The sequence below is a fragment of the Columba livia genome, chromosome 13 (assembly GCF_036013475.1).
Source record: "Columba livia isolate bColLiv1 breed racing homer chromosome 13, bColLiv1.pat.W.v2, whole genome shotgun sequence".
Lineage (NCBI taxonomy): Eukaryota > Metazoa > Chordata > Aves > Columbiformes > Columbidae > Columba > Columba livia.
This window is the reverse complement of record NC_088614.1, coordinates 4087501-4104286: the sequence shown is the minus strand read 5'-3', so window position 1 is coordinate 4104286 and position 16786 is coordinate 4087501. Positions and strand designations below refer to the sequence as shown.

Below are 16786 nucleotides of genomic sequence, written 5' to 3'. Positions count from 1 at the left end.
TGATTATAATGCTTTTTATTTGATATTAATGACCTACAATCATGTTTTTAGTACATTGTAAAATGGATGTTCAGATGCTTCTCCTGTTAAAAATATATAACAAAACCCCTGTATAAATATTCTTTGTATAGCTTTTGTTGAGCTGGGAAGAACACTTGCTTTTTCTCAATTTATTTATATTATGTAAATGACTAATTTGCATAATTTATGGGAATGCTTTTCAGACACATTTCAGAGTAGCTTTTGGCACAGGAAAAAGTACATTTAGAACACATAGGTGAGTAGAAAGGCCTTGCTTCTTTAAAGTTTTTAGGTGGCGTCATGGATAAAGAGATGTTAAGGGACACTGTGTCTTGAAGGGTTTTGCTGTGCGTCATTTCTCACCTTTCTACGTCTTCTGTGTGGAGAAGGGCCAGAAGGGTGGTTAGAGAGGGGCAGACACTCTGACAAGGGACAACAACCACAAGAGGTACCCTGGGAAGATTCAAAGTGCACGTTAGGAGGAACTTTTCCCCCGGGAAGGTGTAGCACTGCTGGAAGAGGGTGGCCAGAGACCCTTGGAGGTTTTTAAGAGCTGGCAGAGGTACCAAGAAGTAATTTGTTTAGGTGGGATTTTCTTGGCATGTGAGTTATCTTTGTGGCTGATTTTTTTCAATGGGATTTTAATGATTTTGTACTGGGGCCATAATTCAGCTGTGAAATGAACTCCATGGTTCTAATACAAAAGCTGTATATTGTATAACAATCACGCTTCCCACAACAGAGTGATCATACTGAATGTTAGATGATCATACTGCGTGTTAGAATGTCTATGATTCTAAGTCTTGTTTTCTTGTTGAAATCCATCATTAAAACTGATTGTGTATATATGCTTGAAAGTCCACTTTTATATGGGCATCCTATTAGCTTTATTAAAAAAAGAAACAGAACAAAACAAGCCCCCAAACTACAGCAGAGCATTTTTTACGCTTTCTGCAGCAGGACCAGCCTGAAATTCTATATTCTTCCCTGTGTTCATCTTCAGAGTTTAGCTTTAAAAGTCTCTATAGATAATTTAAAATCATTTTGAAAGGTATTGGATGCCATACAGGGTCAGACCAGATGTCCTTCTGTTGTGTCTTGCTATCTGACTCTAGCTGGCAGCCAATGCTTATCAGTACAAGAGCAGTGCATCATCCTTTCCCTGCTGTATCTTTCCAAAAATCAGTGGTTCACTCTTCACTGAACTAGATGGTATCTGAGAATGCATCTCACAGCAGCATTCAGCACTTTGCATGTTTAAACCCATTGAAAGGTAATATTAATTATGGTGGTGCATCTAATGGTGCTGTCATTATCCTCTGATGGATTTTTCCAGATAACCCAGCGACCAGATGTTCATTTGGTTAGTTTCCAAAAGAAATACGCTTCTCTAGACATCTTTCATTTGGCATTTAGTGACGTTTTCACAGCAATGCGCTTGCATTTAAGAATATTTTGGTGTTTGTTTTTGTTGTTGGGTTTTTTTGGTGGGGTTTTTTGTTAGTTTTGTTTGTGTGTGTTTGGTTTTTTTTGTTTGAGTTGTTGTTTTGTTTTGCTGGGGGTGTTTTTTGGGGGGGAGGAGGATATTGTTAACACAACAATGAGCTCACTTGTGTTTATAATTGAACTATTTGAAATTGCATCAGACAATGACTCAGTCTAGGTCATTCTTCAGCTGCTCTGAGTTCTCACCCAAATGTTTGTTAAGTCAGTTTTGGTCACTTTTGATTTATGGAGGCATGATTAAATAGAGCGACTGGAGCGGCAGAAAGTATTGGCTGCTGTTGGGGAAGCGCAAGCCTGGGAAGCTGGCGGATGTTGGCTCTGCAGCACATCAACCTAGTTGGAGCAAACGTCACCCTCTAATGGAAAGAAAAACAAAAATAAAACACTCCCGTTCCACCATGAGGAGATATTGAGCTACCAGGGGGAGGGTGAGCTCCTTAATATACCTCTGTACAGATCTTTATGGTCTTCTACTCCTCTTTCCTCCCACAGACAAATTACAAAGTCTGAAGGACCTATGGCAGACCTGAGCAATATGGAAATGGGCTACCGCTCAGCTCCTGCTCACAGTGGGATCCCGAGCCCTCCCCGTTCAGCCTGAGTCTCCTCATGTGACACCAGCTGGTGCCCTGGCCCACACTGGGCAGCCCTCATGGTCAGGCAGTAAACGATCCTGATGCCTCCTCTGTTTGACTCGATCGGGAGCTCCCAAGGTGCTTTGGTGTGCACAGAGACGTGGGAGTGGGCAGACCTGCCCACCTTGGCCGTGCTCGTCCTGTTTGATGAGTCAGGATGGCACAGCCCACGTTAAACTCAGCATTTTCCTGAGCCCTGTTGCCCAACTGCGACACTGGGTCTGGCTCTGCCGTTCCTGCGGGCAGAGCACAGCGTGGCACGAGGAGCTTTCCAGAGAGCTCTCTGTGGGTGCACAGGTCCAAATTTTAAAACCTCAAAATTTGAATAGTTAAGCTTTGAATTACTCCAGAGCTCAGGAAAGGGCTATGCCATGTTGTGCAGGGTAGTTGGTGCTGGACGAAGGAATCTTTTCTGGAAAACCCCAGTTCAAGTGACAAAAAATTGATTTGCAGTATCAAGGATCTGAACATCGCACTTTTGTTGTCAAAGAGGCGTATCTTTTAGGATACACTTGTTTGTTTGGTTCTTTTCTTTGTGATTCACTTAGTTTTCTTTTTTATAACTAATGTATTTAAACACAGAATTTAAAATTCCCAGGTTTGTGTGGCTGTGGGGCTGGGGTGAGGTGGTCAGTTTTTGTGGCAAAATCTTTTCTGTTTACTTAGTGAAGACTTAGTCTTGGCCAGGTGAACCTTTGCTGCATAGCTCCAGGATTTCACCTGATTTCTTTCATTTTTGTGGTAATTCTGTGGTCCCACAAATGTCATTTACTGAGGAAATCTTATCTGCTTTTCTGTCGTGTGGCCCCGCTATTGTGCAACACTTTTGTTGCTCTTGTTTAACACCATAGTGTCTGTGTTCAAGCCATGAGAACAGAAAGAAGCGCTTGGGCATGCTTAGGTGTGTGCACACAGTGAAACTTCAATGTGTAATGAAATGAGAATCACCATGTTTTCAGTTTACATCTTCATTGCAGGTGTAGGAGAAAGGGATTCCCCACTTATTGATAACTGTGAGTCCTGAAATAACTGGTTTTGTTTGGTTAAAATGGACACCATAGCAAATCACACTCATTCTCATTAAAAGGGTCCTGTTTTGCAAACTCAGCCACAGTTTTTGCCAATCACCTGCGTTTCCATCATAGTTCTTGTCTTTGCAACAGTTCTTTGAAACTAAAGACACTCTCCTGAGTATTGTTACCAGGTATAGCTTCAGTGTTCAGTTCAGCATCTTAAGAATAAAATCCCCAGCTAAATTCTTAGCCTGTTATTAAGGACCTAAAGGAGCTATCTAGCAGAAGCATACACATTGTGAAGGTTTTTTTTCTTTTTTCTACTTTTTTCTGTGCGTGCGTTAGTTTTTGCCAGTACCACTTCAATAAAGCTAGTGACAGCTTTTAAGCAAGAACAAGTTGTACAATACATGGGGGTGTGTCTGTCCACATAAATTTCACTTCTTTAAATTAAAAACGCAATAAATGAAAACTGTCCGGATGCACTGGATATAAATGAAAGGCTGACTCAATGTCTACCACAGCCATTAATGAGCCTTTCCTACACTCCCTAATCATCTTGATTGCCTTATTGAATGAAACGTGTGACACTCTTATTTGTAGAGTAAGTGGTGATTTACCTCTGGCACCTTTTCAAATGGCAGCTCTTTAAATTTGTGGTCTTCAGTTGAATCTTTTACTTACACACTTAGTTTCTCGGAGCACCAGTTATCTTCAAGTTGTTAATATCCTAGCAGGTGTTAACATCAGGAAAACCATGCCAAGCCGTTGATCGGTGTACTGTTTTGCCTGTCCAAATGAAGTCAACGTACTTCCCTGAAGACGCAATTGGCTGAAGTGGAAGAGAGTGCACAGGTTCCTACTTCTATAGCCTTTTGAAAAAAAGGATCTGCGCAATTTTAAACTGAATGTGCATTATCTCTACTTAATAAAAATTTTATCAGTAAACACCCCAGATTTTAATAATCCCAAAATTATTTGGGTGGTCCGTTTAAACTAAGACTGTGTCCCTATCATTTATGTAGTGAAGATATATTATCATGCAGCCCTTCCTACTTGCATGAGTGTATGAGCTTCCTGTTGATGTTTGCAGGCTCAGGAAAAAGCTGAAGTTTACAATGGAAGTGGAAAGGGAAATGATTGAATAACTTTTTAGAACTAAACTAATCTTTCTCTTTCAAACAGATCCTTCTGGCCATGGCTAGAAAGATGTGGAGTACAATGGCAAGGAAGTCTACTGAACTGAAACTTCTGGTGTTCTCATACTTGTCCTTGACTATGTGCATGTTTAGTGGAACTCATGTTAGTGCTAGTTAAAAAATGTTAATGTTAACTACTGGTTAACTACAACGTTAACAACTTGTCATTTCTAATACTCTGCTTTAGGTTTGTTTGTTTCTAGGGGCAACATTATGCAAGTTTATTCTGTCTTTATGAAGCAGATTTTTTCAGCATGTTTTTCCCTTAGTAGTCTAAACAGGTAATGTTTTTAAATTGTACACTTTGATTATATGCTTTCAGTATTTTTCAAATGTGCGTTTGTCATTATTATTTCACTTTAGATCTTCCTGAAGAAGAAGATAGCTGCTCCTGCAGATTCAAAATAATAATTATTTGGCTTGGCTTTGGCTTGGCTTTCCATCACAGCCCTTCTGCTTCTGTACTGCCATTTCCACACAGTACACATCTGATCAGCCCATGGGGTGCTAACGTGGAGAGGTCTCAAACCTTTTCTGACATTCTGCAGAGGACAATCTATAAGAATGACTTTTCTTATCAACAGTGTTCCCATTTCAAATGACCAACACATTTTGTAATGTAATGAAATATGTGGGTGAGAGGGTGTGTTGCATATGGAAGCCCCACTCAGGAACTGGGCCTTGTACATACCTGTTGTCCTTCAGGAGGCTGCAGTATAAACAAAGCATGGGGGGATGACAATAAGGGACCTTGGAGGACAGCAGTAAGCCATGCAGAAGGAGCAGAAGGTTAAGGGGAAAAAAACAACACCCAAACTGACAAAAGAGGAGAAAAAGAGAAGTAGGGAAGGGGGAGGACAGGGAAAATGAAAGTAAGATGAAAACGAAAGTAAGATTCAAACGAAAACAATGGGAGGAGCAACCTGTGCACCACTAACAGAGCAAAATAACATTGGAGACGGAAGTGTATTGGCTGGAGATGCCCATGATATACCTGAAGCATTTGGGTTCTTAAGTATTCTGTGTAGCTTTCTAATCTGCTTCTTTGAATGCTATAAAATGCTAAAGACATTTCATACAGTTGCATGAAAATTGAATTTTATTTTGATACATTTTTATTTTTTCTTTTCTAATGTTGCAATATACACAGAAAAAGAATAGGATGTGTGTCAGTTCAACAGGAACTCAGGATGACTTGTTTTATGTGAACGAGGGTGTTAGGTATTGTGAACTATAAAAACATTTCATTGTTAGACAAGAAGAGTTAAATGTATCACTTTTAGCAATCTTCCAAATTAAACAGCCAAGTTTTGTTCTTCCCTCAGTCAATATGACATCATTTTGTTTGCACTGAAAAAACTATTTTAGAGGTACAACTTGAGTCGGAACAGGTTATTTGGTGTGGCAACAATTCTTGGAAGTTTTCATTTTTGTCTCAGAGGAAGTCAAAACAAACATTTTCAGGTATATAAACCATATACTTTAAACATTGCTCCTAGAATTGCATTTTGCTGGTTGATTGGTTGGTTTGGTTGTGTTTGTTGGTTTTGTTTTTGTTTTGTTTTGTTTTTTTGGAAGCACATAAACATCAATCAAATGTATACGGGGGAAAATGTATGAGGAAAAAGCTGTATATCTGTACAGAGGGTTATATACATTCTGCATTTATTTCAGTGATGAACCTGAGCTTTTTGTCACTCAGTACTTCAATATTTTCTATTTAAGCTTAGTTTTGCAGTTCCTCTAAAAAAAAAAAACGCAGTTAACAATCACAGTCACTTGAGGACTGGATTACATGGATTACATTCTCATTTTGTTTCCTCTTGTTAGGATGTTTCTGGTCATTTTCTTCTGTTCTACCAAAACCCGAGTGCCCCTGACTGCTGCCCATTGGTGTTGGGATGGGGAGAACCATTCATCCAGACCCAGCTGTCACAGCGCCACTTTTCTAAGGTAAGTTGTTATAATGAGGTTAAAGCATAAAGCACCATCACAACAAAGTGCTCCTGTAGCTGGGGCTTTAGGGGGAATTTTAATACCTCTAGGAAGGAGGCAGACGTGGCTCCAACCGTGTGAGTTACAGAGGGCTCTCTGAGTACGATGCAGTGATGGTGACCAGCACGGCAGTGAAGTCACCTCTTCTAAAAGTATCACGGTGCAGTGCGGAGCTTCCTGGCGTGATGTCAAGCGGCTCTCATGAACCCCAACAGCTCCGCAGCAGCCACAGTTATTCTTAGAGACACTTCCCATTCCTTAGGAAAAGCTACTGAGAGGCTTAGTTGGCATTTATCTTTAGAAGAGAGCATTTAAATGTTGGACTAATTTGGAGCTCGTTCGCAGCTTGGCTGCAGCCCTGCCAGCTGCGCTGGGATCAGTGACAAGCCTTTCTTCCTCCTCCAAAGCGCTTGCAGACACATCCAAGGCCCAGGAGCACATCGCCCCAGAGGCAACTCGGCTTTTTCACGAGCGTGTAGCTGCCTGGGGGAGTTTTCCAGAACAAGGAGCATATTAGGCGTTCCTGAGCAAAGAGAGGCCTTACACCTGTGTAGAAATCTTGCTGGCTTTGCGAGCTTTGGGTTGGCGCTGCTGGGGATTGCTCTGGTGTGTTTGGAAATGGAGAACAACTAGTGACCACGGAGGTAAGCGTTCCCCAAGCAGAGCAGGTGGGTTCAGTGGCTTAGAGGCAAAGACGTGAGCTGCTCACCCAGGTAAAACCTCTGTCCCCTCAAGGGATGTTGATTCAAAAGCGTAGGAACAATATGTGATTAACCAAATAATCTCCTCTCTTAGCTGGGTGGCCACCTCTGACCCTGGGACAGCGCTCTCACAGATTTTAGCAGAAGAGCTGGATTAGAGACAGCCTCTGTTGTGTGTTGGGCCACAAGGAAAAAGAAGTTCCTTTCTGGGTGGAGATGAGAAAATTAGTTAATGAGACTGAGGTAGGAATTAGTAACAACTACACTGGGAGGCATCTGGCTGTGCAGCCGTGTAGTAATTTGGCAGCAGGGAGCATTGTTCCCACAGCCACAGAGCGATCCCTGCCCGTTGAACTCTTCAGTCTTGTCCCACCCATCTCTTCTGGTTTTGAGGAATGAGGTTGGCAATGTGTTTGCCCTTACAGCTTTGGAAAGTCAGTCTGTCCATTTTTGGAGCCTAATGAATAATAAATACTCTTAACTGCGAGGCCCAGCAGCCTCCCCTTTAGGAGCCACTGTTGGGCTGGTTGCAGACTTCACCTGTATTATATTTTGGAGGAGTGTATGTGGCAGCTCTTACTTGCACAGGTTGTGGCATCTTGTCTGGCAGAGGCAGGAAAAGACAATGGGTCCATTCCTGACCTGGCAGTGGGATGAGCCGCCAGCCTCTCAGTGTCTCTTGGCACAATCCATTTAGCCTGGAGAATAAACAAAAATATTTTTGACAAATGCAGGTTTTTTTATTTTTAGTTCAGGAGGGTTCTCCTTGTAGACACTACTGTTAACTACACACCATTTTATAGGCACAAAATATGCTTCTTTTCAATCTCATTCTTCTCTTAAGATCCAAGAAAGTGTGAAGGAGTAAAACCAACGAATCCCTCACTGTTAACATGAGCTGCTGAAGTGATTATATCCATTCATGATAACTGTCCAGATGCTCTAAGCCCTGGGGTTTCACCGCTGGCTGGTAGATTCCCATAGCAAGCGCCAGTAAGAGATAGTGTGAGAAAAAGAAACACGATCAGGGCTCTTCTTGAAGAGAGTAAAATGTACACCCAGCAGGGATGAGAATATCCTAGAAACAAACAGCAGGGAGCTGAAATAAGGAAGAAGCAGTGCAGGAAATGGAGCTACAATTCTGATTTCACCAGATTAGCGGAAGCTGAACAGGGGAGAAACTGGAGGATTTCTGTGAAAGCAGGAGAGCCCCACATTAGGTTCCCCAGTTTTCACACTGTGTCTGTGTGAAAGTGCAGAAGAGATGTAGAAGTTACAAGTGAGATATCAGCTCATCATGAAATAGTTTATTTCTTTTTTATTTATTTTTTCATTTCTAAACTATTGTCTTTTTTTTTCCCCAACTTCAGGTCATTTGTTTTAAACTAAGAAGCTCCTCTGTAGAACTGAACCTGCAAAAAAACAGTTGTTTGTTAAACTGCCCAGTTTCATTAATAGCTTTGGTCTTTCCTAAACAGTGGTTTTGAACCTTTGGTTTTTTTACTGAAACCTCATTCCGGCAGCTTTGTGTTGTCTCATAGTGACGCTTTTTGGTTCTTATTAATTATTGCAATTCAAATGCAATAGATGCAAAACTAACTAAATGAACCTTTAAAAGCATATTATTCTTAATTAAACAGAAACCTTGAAGACAATGGTTGAACTAGGTGAGAATCACCAAGGGAAATAAATACATAATATCTACTTAGTGTTTTAAGCAAACTTAAATTCTGTCTCTAACAAAATTAATTTGATTTTTCAAAATAAGAAAAGGAGGTGGAAGTAACGGGAGTGTAAGGTCAATGACTGATCCTACAAGAGCCTTGAACTGGCAGGTGGAGTAGAGCAAATCGTGAGATGGAAAGGAAAGGGACATTTCTTATTAGGGTGTCATGTTAACCTGAAGTGATTAAAGTGTGAGACCTTGTAGGAGCTGATTTTTCACTTCTCCAGAAATCAGGGCTTGTAAGCAAAGCCAGGAGAGGGAATCAAAATCACAGAATACTCTCATTAGTGTGTTACGGGTCTTAGGACCTTGGCAAAGTCAAGCTTTCTTGAGTAAAAGATGGAAATTGGTCCTTAGTACGTTTAATTAAAGAGGAGATTGAGAATTATTTAAATACAATTTAAAGTGATTTAATGAAAGCCAATATTTGAATATAAGGTTTAATTTCCCTGAAAATAAATCACAGCTAAGGGTGAGAAACTTCCCAGGTAAATCCCGTGCTTTGGAGAGCCCTGCGTGGAGGGGCAGGACTGGTCCCGGGTGCTGGATGTGGGACCTGGATACCTGTGCTGCTGCATCTGCTGGGATGTACTGGGCTAGGACAATATTGCAGGCTGTGGAACAGCAAGTGACATTTCCATTTTCCCTGGGAGAATGAGGAATCTGTGACATACAGTTGGTTGCTGAATAGAGAATACAATCAGCGCTGTTGAATTGAGGAAGCATGTGGTTTAAGAACAGTCATTTAAAATTGGTGACTTTTCTCCCTATTTTTATTTTATTCTTTTAGCTGTTTGGTTTTGAGTACTTTTTTTTTCCTGGCCTCCAACTTCCCTAAGATATGTCTAGAAGGAATATATAATGTAATTTCAGAATGTATTTTAGTGGGATTTTGGAATTTTTCACAAGAAATGTTTTGAAACTTTTTTTTTTTTTTCCACAAGGTACATTTCAAAAAGAAATCAAATACTAAAAGATATATGTAAATATATCTCTATACAGGTGAACCTGCGGGTGGGTTGGACTAGATGATCTCCAGAGGTCGCTTCCAACCCCACCCATTCTGTGATATGATTTGTCCTATTTTATAGAACAAACGGATGCAGTTTTGATGCAGGAGGCTTTTTGTGGGCTGCAGACGGGTTCTGCTGGCTGTGCCGGGCTCAGGAGTCAGGACTGAGCAAATCCCTTTGGCTGTTTTCAGGCTGCTGCTGTTGCAAAACTTTGAGCACACTTGCTCTCAGCACTTGCTGTGGATGTTTTAGGAAATGTGTTTATTGTTTCAGAGTAAAGATGAGGAAAGCAATTCTTTTCCCCACAGCTTCACTGACCCATAGGGAATCCCCATCACTTACAGATAGGGAACTCTGATAAGTAAAGGGATGAGTGGGGTAGAACTTTCTGCTTCTCATAAATGCAAAATCAGTTCTTTTCTTTCTTTTACGGTGTTGGCAATTATGCAGTGCACCTTAAGCCCCGTGTCCTAAATTTCTTGTTTCATGTCTAAACATTTCTTGTATTAGCTGTACCCTTATTAATCCCTATGTGCCACAAGTTGAATTTGCCCAGCAAGCTTTTCGTTGCCAGGAATGGATGCACCAAATCTGCTGATGCCAAAGAGGTAACATGTACTTAACACACATCAGCACTCGCTCTCCCTTTTATAATTGCTGATCCTCCTGCACTTAATAATACACTACTAGGGTTATACCCAGCTCAGGCAGTGCTCGCTATCAGGGTGTGTGGTTATTCTATAATAACCACATTTTAGGGTGTGTTTCAATTTTACAGGCAGTCATTTACTTCAAATTACTTTGTCATTTCTTAAAGCCATTGTGTAATTCCTTTATTAAAGGAAAAGGAAAAAAAAATATAATTTGATTTTTAAAGATGCATTAAATAACACTAATTATAACGCTTAGCTCTTAGCACGTTTTTCATCCTCAGTGCTTTATAGCCATTTTGCTAATTAATTTTTACAGCATCCATGGGGTGAGTAACCAGCTGTACTTCTGCCTGAAAGTTAGGAATGCTGAGGCAGGGAACTCAAGTGGTTTGCCTGAGATTACTGTGATTTGCCCAGGAGCTGTTTTTAGAACCAAAGCTAGTATTTTGTTGTTTTTGACTGCCAGGTCACGCACTCACAAATCTTTCGTTATTTAAATAGTCTCAAGAATTATTTCATATTTAAAACTGATAGGGCCAGCACCTTAAAACGGCACAAGTCGGCCCTGTGATCAACAGAATCTTGGCTGTGTGAAGGAAGATTTGCCTCTAAACAGCTCCACTTGAAAAATAAACCTCCCGTGCACCACTGGCCTTTGGAGGCAGCAAAAATTCACGTAAGTGTCCACCACTTCTTTTCTTGAAGTTTCATCAACTAATTAGTGGTTGTGAGGCAGTAATCCACATTTCCGTTCCCTCCTTTAAGGCCTTTTCAAGTTTCAATCTAACTACCAGCTCTCAGCCTGTGATTAAATTTGTGAGCTGCCTTTAGTCCCAGGAGTGTTCAGTGCAGTAAAAATAAATGTCTTCAGCTGCAGACTTGTAACAGGTTTTAGGTATGAAGGAAGAGAAGATGTTTCCTCTGTCAGTTGTCGATGTACCATCCTTAACAGAGGAGAGAAAGCAGAGGTAGGAAACAGAAATAACTGAAGTGGGAGCACTGAGATGCTGAGGACTTGTGAAATAGCAGGCCATTGTATTTAGGCAAACATACAGAGTAGGAAATCTTTATAATGAGTGTATCCAGACAACAACTGGAAGAGAAGCTTACTGGAACAGTTTTATCAATATTGTCAGTTTTCTTTGAGTGTTGATAATACCGGGATATACATTATATATGTAGTGTTACATTATACTGCATTACACTATTGGAATGTATCTATGAAATCATGTGGGTTTTTATAAGGCTCCATTTCCATTTACTAAAAAAAGTCTATTTGAAAAATGTGTCTTAAACATGCAAGAGCTTAGCAATGCTGGAAGGCAAGTTAGAACTACTTGCAACTTTTAAATGCTTTTGTTTGCCAGTGTTGTGGATATACTTATTTTCTGAATATGGACTGGATAATATTACACCCATATTTATCACAGCTGGATCATTTTCAACTGCTCAGTCTTTCTTGTTTGTTGATTGCAACTTCGGTTCCAGCACTGAGGGCATTCAAACTGAATCCTCCTGTTTCCCCATATTTTAAAGTTAATTACTCTTAAGCTTCCAGCACAGTTCTCTTTGACTTAGGCATTATGTTAACGCTGCAAATACTAAATAATAATTTAAAAGGAAAAGGTGACTCCTGTAATTTTCCCAAAGGTCCTAATCCTCCCATGGGATCATGTTGCAACACTTAACAAACACGCTGGAGTTGGCTGCAGAGATGCTTCGTACAGGAGCGAGGTCTGAGATGAGCCTCCTCGGGAGCACAGCCTTAAAAACAGAGGGATTTGATACTGATAGCGTTGGGGTTTTTTTTGTGATCAGGGCTTTGTCATTAATGGTAGCTTGTGACGGTATAAACTTCAAGGACTTTACAGTAAGACAAAATGAAAACCATAAAATACTGCTGGCATTGACTTGCTGAAAGACTGTGATCTGTGTTTATTTGCCATAAACAAGAAGAAATATTTACTTAATTCCAGTTTCATTGAGAGTTTGAATAGATCCCTACCAGAGGCTGCCTTGCTGATATCTGCTCAGCCAACATTTCTTTAAAATCACTGCTTGCTGTAGCTCAGTTTCTGGCCCACCCTACAGAACTACAGTCTCTGGTAAAGTTGAAAGAATGATTCATACACCTGGAGAAGGAATTGAATATTCAAGTCACTTGTCAGGCTGGCAGGTTTAAATTATATAACAGGAAGCTTTCTATTCATATGTAATGTAACTGAATCACCACTTCTTTATTGATAATTCATTATATGTTGGTACTATCACTCTGCAGCTCTGAAATGCTTTTTGCAGTAATGATTTTATACCGTACTAGTATAATGGCCTTCTGACTGTGTCAATCAGCACTACTTGCGTGTACAATAATATTATTCTGCAATCTGTCTTGGGAGAATGCTTAAAAGCTTTCTCTCATTTTCTCCATTTAACTCATGTATTATCTGAGTTTTTACATTAAATGGCCATACTTAATATCCCATGACATGTCACCTATTTTCTAGGGAGGATAGTGATACAGTACTTACCAATTCCAGAATCTATACTAATCAAATTACACCTGCCCACTTCAGCCAAGAGCAGTTACTTCAGTGCATCAGCATTTAATCTGTAGGAAGAACTTATGAGAAGGAACGAAAACAATGTGAACTGTAGTTGGATAAATGTGGGCATGGTTGATGCAATTTGTTTTGTGAAGAGGGATTAGAAGATATTGAAGTCAAGCTGAGGTGCAGGGGTCAATTTATATACAGATTTATTGCCGGAACTCAGACTACACTGGTAGCATATTTATAAAGACAAGGCCTAATCCAGCAAATATTTATGCTATTTCTGTTATGCACTTTGTGGCAGGTACTTTGGCTGAATGAGACTCCTTGACTGTAAAATTAAATGTGTGTGCGAAAGTAACAAACTTGGTCAGGCTTTACAGAGAGTTCGGTCCCAGTGCAGACAACAGTCACAGTTTTGCATTGAAAGATTGCCTGGACGTCCCAAGTAGTTACTCTAAACCCCTTCCGCAGCCAGGTTAATGTACTGGAAATGTTGAGACTTGAAATGCCAGCTGCTGAACACAAAGTCCTACACTGGAACCAGTGCCAAGGCATTTAATCTGTTTGACATAGGCGTTCTCCCTAAAAATATTGGATAGACTTAAATCTTATTTGTTGTTTGATTCAGTCAATGCCATGGTGTAACTAACTTCTGTGTTAAAGAATGAAAGACTGTTTACCAAACAGTTCTGGAAAGTAATGTTTCAAGGGCAGCAGGTGTCCATTTACATTAACGTTTGCTTATAAAATAATCCCATCTACTCTGTAAACGAGAACTTCAGGCAAAGTTAATGCAGCAAGCGTGCAGTCTCCAAGTACGGCCAGAATTAATTTGCTCAGCCACACAAGAAGAATGGCAAGGTGGAAAAGCAGTGGTTTAATTAGGCCACAGCCCTTTATTAACTCACAGGACAATAAATTGTACAGTTCACATTGTCATTCTTTCTTTGGTCTGTCTTTAAGGCAGCTCTCCTTGGGAATTGGATATTCCTACCTGGGCACTTACAGCTGTAGGTGGAGGAGACTTTCAGTTGTTGGGCTCATACGAAGGTGCAGGAGAAGATCCCAGACAGGCAAGGATATAAGTACCTGTGTGACTTGTGGATGGGAAAGTGCATAATAGTGTATAGGTAAATGGCTTTTCTTGCTTTTGTGGACAAAATGGCCCCACTCGGGCCTCTTCTAACTCCTGCCTGCACCAGCACATTGACAAAAGTCAGGAGGAATTTCCTGTGTACATTTGGTGGGGAAAAAAATCCATACGTAAACGTTATAATTCCCTGTTTAAAAGCTGTGAAATTGTCATAGAAATCTCTCATGGTTTATTTCCTTTTGCCATCATTTCCTCTGCTGTGTTCACCCCCCAGCCTTGTTTTGGAGCCCCTCGCTGTGGGCACAGGGGGCTGCCTGGGTGGCACAGGCATCATCACCTTGCAGGGTCCATGCCCTCTCCTAGTCTGGGTTTCTTGTTTTACTTGAGCACAAAATCTAACCTAAATGTTTTTTATTTCCTTCAGCAACAGCAGTGACAATGCGGAATGGAGGCAGCACCCTCTACCTTGCAGTCCACGGTGTCTGCAGAGTACAGGAACCCTGGAACTGCAGTAAATTATGGACACAGCCTTGGGAGAACCAAGCGTAAAGTTTAGTGGGCATGAACAGCTTGTCCTGATGAGTGTCCCAGCTCCATCTGCAGTGTTCAGATCTACTGTGGGCCACCGCTGCTCCTTCAGGCCATGCCTGAAGGCAATAGGACCTGCCACCGCCCTCCTCCAGCCCTTTGCTCCCATTCCTGCAGTGCAGGGTCTCCCAGAAATGCAGCAAGTGGCTTTTCACAGTATCACAGTATGTTTGGGATTGGAAGGGACCTCAAAAGTTCATCTAGTCCAATCCCCCTGCTGGAGCAGGAACGCCTAGGTGAGGTCACACAGGAACATGTCCAGGCGGGTTTTGAATGTCTCCAGAGAAGGAGACTCCACAACCTCCCTGGGCAGCCTGTTCCAGTGTCTGTCACCCTCACTGAGAAGAAGTTTTTTCTCAAATTTAAGCGGAACCTCTTGTGTTCCAGCTTGATCCCATTACCCCTTGTCCTATCATTGTTGGCCACCGAGAAGAGCCTGGCTCCGTCCTCATGGCACTCACCCTTTATATATTTTTTGCTTCTGAAGTGCACTGTAATTATTCATTTTATGGTTTTGTTGTAACACGCAGTATGTGTTTGATTGCCTTGGGTATTAGTATAACTAATAAACCAAAAAAGGAAATAATGCTTACTTATGGACAAGTTAAACAGAAAAAATGTAAAATAAAGGGATAAGGGACTCTGGGCAGAAACTTATTAGGAAAAAAAAAATCTTGGTTTTCTTCAAATGTGTTTATTTTATAATTTGATAGAAATAAACAGTTACTATGGTAACTGTCGTATCAGAGGCAACACACAGCAAGGAAGGTACAGTGTACTTGCCAATTAGTGGAATGAGTTTTAGTATTTTTAAAGAGACATTTTGCCTGTTAATATGATGATACATCTTAACTTGACCTTCAAGGGAAGTTAGATTTTGCTCCTGTACATCTTCTTGGCAGCTGCAGTAGCTGTTGCTCCCCCATGTTGCACCCTCTTTCTGGTGTCTCCCCCAACAGTGTCCCTCGTGACGACACCACCGTGTCCATGGGGACAGTGTCCCAGGCCTGGCAGTCACAACTCGCCACAAGGTGGGGAGGAAAAATGATCTATGCTCTTTTGACAACCAAGATGCTCAAAGTGCTTTACTAGTGTTAATAAATCCTTGCAACAGTCTGATGAGGTAGGGAAGCATTATTACCCTAGCATTTTTTTTTTATCTACTGTTTTTAATATGTGAGGCAGCTGAAGTTTGTTGAAGTGTCTTCAAGGTCAGGGAGAAGCAGAAGTAGAGAGGCCCTGGGTTCCAGCCCTGAGCCCTGGCCACTATTGAGCTCTCCCAGTTTTTGTTTGCTTTTCTCCTCTCATATCCCTTTTAATTTTTGTTATCATCATTATTATTATTATATTGTTAATATGGTCTTGAAAAAGAAAAATGCTGAAGTGTGCCAAGGTTTTTTTCCTTTTCTCTTTTGTTTTGTTTCCAAAGGACTTTGAAACACAGCAGCTCTCATGCATATACAAATTCTAACATGTGTGCCACATTTCAAGATTTGGGATTTTCTTCCCTCTTTTTTTGTTTTCCAGGAAGAAGTGGGGGCATTTGGGTGGCACTGCAGGCAGTCTGTGTATGGATAAAATTATCCTCATACTGCATGGTAGTTCTGAGTGTCATGCTTAATCTGTGTATTCATGTGTTGTATAATTTTCGTATAGACATGCACATCTACTTTAAATTTTTTGCATATATATTTATATAAATGCACATATACACATATATTATTTCTATAGTGCTATAGCACGTAAGACAATTGACTGTGCTCTTTTTCTTCCCTTTAAGAGCATTAGCACCAGTGAATTTTATTTGTTTATGTCATCTCTGCAAGAGACAACAGTTACCAATATGATTTTTACACAAGCACCGCATTTACAGAAGGTTGCGTTTCAAAGCTGATATATTCCCCTTCCCTGTAGAAGAAACATAGTGCTGCAATTTGTCTTTTTAACTAAGCTATGTGGGTCCGGGTAGCATAAAAAAAAAAAGAAGAAAAAAAAGTGTTGTCCTTGTCACCTGCCATTTTTCTAGCCGACTTGACACCCCCAGGCTTCCCAACAGCTCTTTCCAGCAGGAGCTGTCTCGGAGCTCTTAGC

General features: G+C 40.8%; 1 long non-coding RNA gene across 1 annotated transcript in view; it reads left to right on the top strand.

The window, feature by feature from the left end:
* LOC110360336 (uncharacterized) overlaps nt 1–16786 on the top strand; it is a 29404-nt gene that overhangs the window by 5551 nt on the left and 7067 nt on the right. The window contains exons 3-5 of the long non-coding RNA XR_010465792.1: nt 6205–6327; nt 10997–11138; nt 14532–16786. The exon at nt 14532–16786 is cut by the window's right edge and continues 1368 nt beyond it. This is a non-coding gene — a long non-coding RNA (uncharacterized LOC110360336). The remainder of the gene's footprint in view (nt 1–6204; nt 6328–10996; nt 11139–14531) is intronic.